We start from the raw sequence: 6000 nt of genomic DNA on the forward strand, positions 1-6000 counted from the left end.
TTTTAAGGAAAAAAAACCAACCTTTCAACTCTAAATATTTGGCTGTTTCAAGAAAAAAGGAAAGCAGGAAGAAACGAAGGGGCAAAACCCAGACTTGGGCAGGAGCTGGTGATCACAGCCCCGCTTTATTTATCACAGGGACCCTTGGATGGAGATAATTAAAATGTTGGCCATCTCCTTGCTGGAATTAATCGCCCCCAAAGTGACAGCAGCCCTTTTTGGGAATCAGAAATAGCAAGAGTCATCAGTGGGGGCGAAAGGGGGGGCCGGGGGTGGGTTGGTGGTTTGCAGGAGTTCGTAGATAATCTTCCTTCATTTCTGGAAGGTGGCATGTTTGAAGATTAGCAGGCATTAGCCCTCCTAAATTAATAACTCAGAAGCAAAGGGGCAGTGGGGGTGGGGGTGGGGGTGGTGGGTTGTCTGCAGGCAGAACAGCTGCCCACCCACCCTCCGTTGTTCAGAACCACAATCTCCAAACCATGATGGCTTCAAGCTGCTTGTTCTGTGGGTGTCAATCTGGTTTACATCCTTCCTCTGGCTTGCTTTGACCAGGATGCCCAGAGACTGCCCCCCCCCTGCTCCAAATGAGTCAGGTTTACACTCTGGGCTGAGCTGTAAACCATGATCTTTGCTGCCTGCGGGGGCTCCAAGAGAGAGCCACGTTCTCCTACAGTCTCATGAATGTCACCAACTCCTCGTAGCCGAGCATCTGTTGTTGATAGCTGGTGGGGTTCAAACCAGGTCTGAGCTGCTGCCGTTGCTACTGCTATTAATACTAAGTAAGAGCATTGACTTGTTTCCTCGGAGCCTTGAGGACTAGCAACTCCACTTTGGGTTAAATCTGTGTGGAAATCCGCAAAGATGGAAGCCTGCTGCATTCAGCGCTGTAGGAAACTTCAGAAGAATTGCACGGAAAGGGTTTAGGGAAGGAACAATGTCCCCAGACACACGTTGTGGTGTGGCTGCACAATCACCCCCCCAACGCAATTCTTCGGAGTTCCTTCTGCTGCCGAAGGAGGCACTTTCCTTCCCCTTGTGTGTGTGTATCAGAACAATAGCAGTTCTTCCTGCACACCCAGCAACACTGCAACCCACACCCTTCTGTCCCTCTCCCCATCCATCACGGTCATAATTAGAGGCCGCGACAATTAGCAGGGCTGCCAGGGTCTCGGGGTGGGGCTGGCCTGCAAAGGGGGCACCTGGCAGGCCCATGGCCTCCTTCCCAGGCGTGGCACCTAAACAAAGATTAAGATCTATTTTTAGGGTGCAGCAAAAGTAATCCACTTTATCACCTCGGAATCAAGGAATCTTCCTCTTCTACAATTCCCTTCGGATCTTTTCCTGCTTCCAGCTGTAGGCGTCTCTGGAAGAGGGAGAAAAGAGAGTTTAGTTGGGAGGGGGCAACACAAAAGGCCAACACCGTGAGACGTAAATAGTAACGGAGGATGTGCAGAGTGCAAGCACCCACAAGAGGGGGAATCCAGCCCCACCAATCCATAATCTTAGCAACACCAAGTTGGATCCAATCTCTGTTCAGCACATTCGGGGAGAACCAATGATTCGGACAGCCCATTTTTATAAGCTCTGATTGCATTTGGAAATAAGGACAACAGTCCCACACCAGTTGTAAATCACAGCTCAGGGCCTGAAGCAAAGTTTGCTTCTCCAGAAATGTGAGGGATCTGATGAAATTAGCAATTAGCCAGTGGAACAGCTTGCCTCCAAAAGTTGTGGGTGCTTCATCACTGGAGGTTTTTAAGGAAAGACTGGACAGCCACCTGTACTGAATGGTGTAGGGTCTTCTGCTTGAACAGGGAGCTGGACTAGAAGATCTCCAAGCTTGATTGATTGATTGATTGATTGATTGATTGAAATATTGGCAAAGGTCTTTGACCAAAATGAACAAAGTCAGGGGTCTCCAACCTTGGCCACTTTAAGACCTGTGGACTTCAGCTCCCAGAATTCCCCAGCCAGCCATGCATGGAATTCTGGGAGCTGACGTCCACAGGTCTTAAAGTGGCCAAGGTTGGAGACCCCTGAACTAAGTGGGTAAATCTTGCTTGCTCCCCCAAGACAAGTTAACTCAACTTTCGCTCTGTTTAGTAAAGAGGCTCCAGGTTTTTTTCACTGCACACGAGCCCCAGAATAAGGGCGGTGCGTTATTTTTACCTTTCTTGGTGGGATCCAGAAGCACACAAGCGTGTGCGTGCACACACACACACACACACACACACACACACACAAGCCATCAAGGCAACCAGTCAGAAAAACATCCAGTCCCCAACAGAATTCCCTCTTCCAGCTGCTGGGGTGGAAATGAGGCAGATGAATGCAGTGGCAGCTGGGAAAGAAGGTGGGGGGGAAGCCCCCTCCTCTAAAAACAGATTTTCACCACAATGATGTCCAGCCGAGAGAATGCACAATAGCTGCGTTTGTGCAGGAAAAGGCATTGTAAAACTGGAAGTGGAGCCGCCGAGCTCTTTCCGTGCTTGCAGGTCAATATTATTTTTTCAATGGCCGTTTCATATTTATTTATTTTTGCTCTGGTTGTGGGGAAGGTCACCGAGCATGTTTGCAAAGGGGAAACGAAGCCATTTTCTTTCCGGGTGGATAAAGCCAGGGTGGGCTTTGCTGCACAGCTTCCCATTGAAGGAGGGGGGTGCTCGGGATCTGGTCAAGCCGTGCCACCCCTCCAGGAAAACTGGGGCAACGTGATATAAAACGGAGGTTGCATCCCTCCCTGGGGTAAATCTCTTTGAACAATGGAAGCAGCAAAAACCAAAGACCCAGAGGTTCCTGCTGCTCCGAGTTCAAGAAAAGGATGTATGTTCTGGTAGACTGCTCCTGAGGGTGGAGGCTCCATTCCCCTTTCCTTGGCTGCCCATCCCCCAGGAAGGAAGGAAGAAAAGGAAGAAGAAAGGAGGGAAGGAAGAAGAAAGAAAAAAAGAAAAAAGAAAGTAAATTAAGAAAAGTTCTGGAAAGTAATACTTTCTCTCAACTGGAGCCTAATAGCTGGTATGCCCTCCCTAGTCTGCTGCTTCGGAACTTGAAAGCCTTTCCAATTTTGCAGCTTTCCACAATTTATTCTGCCCCCTCCCTACCGGATGGCACAGAATGCCGCTCCCTGTTTTATTAAAGTCCCCAAAGCAATAATTTCTCATAAGACTTTGCCTGATCAATTCATGTCCTCCGCCTGTTTCTTCCTCTCTCTCTTCAGCCACCCCACCACCTCAATTTCTTATTTTCAGAATCTGGCTCTCCCGGGGGCACCGGGAGGGAAAAATAATATGAAGGGAAAGGAATTTATTAAAATGCAAAGTGGTGGGGTGCTTAAAAGGCTTAACTTTTCCTTCTTCCAGCCCAGAGAACAAACACCCTAAGATTTGGGGGGGGGACAGAAGAACAGCTGTGCCAGAGGTGGCAACTGGCGATGCCAAAACACGCAAGGGGGAGACGTGCCCACCTGGAGAACTTCATAATACGCCTCCGCTAACCACCTGGCAAGGCTGAAGTGTGGAGGCAGGGAAGAATGTGCCCCAGCTGGAAGGGCGTATTAAACCAGAGGCACACGCTGGCACGCGTGGCAGGTGCCAGGAGGAGGGGGACTCGGAACCAAACCCCACGGTTTAGGGATTGCTCCGTCCTGAGCCTCTGGGTTCACCAGAGCAGGCAGAAGTCTCATGGCAATACAACCAAAAGGACTAGAAACTTGAATCTTACAAAACAGAACCAGGAAGGGAATAAACAAGGGAGACAGAGCTGGGGGGCGGGGGGTGTCATTTTTCTTAATTGCTGGCGCTTTTCATCCCTTTAGTCAAATTCAGCTCAGGATCTCTGGTGGAATTAAAACAGATTTTTACCAAAGGGTGGTGAACACCGCCCTCTGGTGGCCGGATGTGGGATGGCCCCGTTGCCCCTTTTGCTCCACAATTGCAGGCAGATCTAGCTATGGATCCAGGTTGGTTCTGCAAATTTGGAGCTGTTTGCACGCTCGCAGCAACCTTGCAAGGTGGGGCGGGTTGAGAGTAAGTGGCTCCCCGTCCCCATTTCTGCCTGGGAGAAAACTCCATCTTCAAAAGGAGCAGCTGGAAGGCCCCCTTGTACACAGTCTCACACCCATTTTTCTCACTCCTTGTCATCTCCTTTAAAACGAAGAAATTGGCATCGCTAGTCCTCATGGTTCTGCTGCTGAACCCTGGGCCTCTTTCAGATTTCAGCCTTGGCTAAGTTTCTGCTTTCAATTACTCTGAGTTATTTGGGCAGCCTCATTCAAAGGGAAGAAATGAATTAAATTCCCCTGCAATATTCTTAGGGAATTGCCCCCTGAAGGCTGTTGGTGCCTTTCTCACATCAAGGGGGTTGGCAGATAAGGAACAGTTAAAGCAGGAAATGGGTGTGGAGATGGAGATTAGTTAATCTGTATGTTTGTGTCAAGTTTCCAGACCTTAGGAAGCTGCCCAGATCATTTCTCTCATTTTGTACAGGAATGTTGAGGGGTTATGCTTTTGGGGCAGCCCTTAAAATGCCCCAACAGGAAGCCGGAAACAAAGCCAATTACGAACTGTGTGCATCTGTGTGGTTACTAACATTTACTTTTAACAGCTGCTGATTGAAAAAAAGCAGATTTTCTCCCCTGACCCAGACCCTTGTGTGTGTGTGTGGGGGGGTTCCTGCCTTCCAACAGTTAGACTGAAAAACAAGACTGAACTGTAATCGTGATGGCGCACTCTCTTGCAAAATCCCCCCCTCTTTTCTCCTCAGCGCCCCCCACACACACACACTTCCTTTTTGCCTGTTGTGGTTTCCTTCCACTCTTCCTCTTTTAAACTTCCGGCTTTAAAGTTTCTGGCCGGGGTGGGTAAGCAGAGCCTCCAAAGCCCAGTCCTGGCAGGCAGAAGACCCCAGGCCCGTAAACAGGGGTGGAAGAGCCTGTGTGCACAAGGCCGGTGTGTGTGTGTGTGTGTGTGTGTGTACAACCGTCCTAATTTTGCCCTTGCTTGCTTCCCTGACCACCTTGAGAAGGGATTGGCTTCCTCTGCAGAGTTTTGTCTCTTTGCCTGTTGAGAAGGTTTCAGAGAGAAAAGGAGAAACAGACAGGGAAGTGGCCAGAATTTGTGCTGTTGTGTTGCTTTTTAAGAAACCACATTTCTGACAAGGAGGCCTGAAGCACGCAAGTGTCTTGTGAGTTTCAGTCTCTTTGGAAGCAAGTCAGATCCAATTGTTTTGGGACAACCGCCCCCCCCCCCACACACACACACCAGATTTAGGGTTAAAATTGGAGGGAGGGGAATTCAGTATTGGAAATTCAGCTCAACAGTCACTCTGTCCTGGGGTCTTGCTTCCAGGTGATTTGGGGGTGCACAGTTGCAAAGAAAACCTTGAAGACCCCACCTAAAGGGAAAAGCATCTCCAGCCTTGTGCGGCTAACGTGAGTGAGCCAAGTTGTACAGGGCCACAATCAGTGTTTCAAAGTGAAGAGGGCAACTATGTTCCCTGCAAGCAGAGATCTCTAGCTATGCTCACAAACTTGGTCCCTCCTCCTCCTCCTCCTCCTCTTCCCTGCTTTTAGCCACTTCAGTCCCACTCATAAACTTCCTGCAAGAGAGACCCGTCCAGATGACTTCACAGGCACAGCTGGCCAGCAGAAAGTTCCTGGCATCAAACTAACCCTGACATCCCTCTGGGGTCACTTTTCGACACTCCCAAAACTGTTTGCAAGAGCTCCCCCACTTTCCAGGTAGGGAGGGGGGGCGCTAAAGGCCACCTGGGTCGACCCCGCCAGCAAGGAGAACAGGCGCGGACACGTGTCTGCCCAGAGAGCGAGCAGAGGCCTCAGACGAGACCTTCTGGGGAAGGAAGCGGCCGTGGCTGTGCGGGCACCCGGGTGACGCCGCGCGCCAACTATGCGGACCGTCCAGTTTTGCCGTCTGGCCCCCGGCGGGAGCGTCTCTGGGCGCCGAGGCTGCCTCGCCTGGGGTGCGCCGGCTGTTGCTCCGGCGG

The sequence above is a fragment of the Vipera berus genome, assembly GCF_964194415.1.
Source record: "Vipera berus genome assembly, chromosome: 16".
Taxonomy (NCBI): Eukaryota; Metazoa; Chordata; class Lepidosauria; order Squamata; family Viperidae; genus Vipera; species Vipera berus.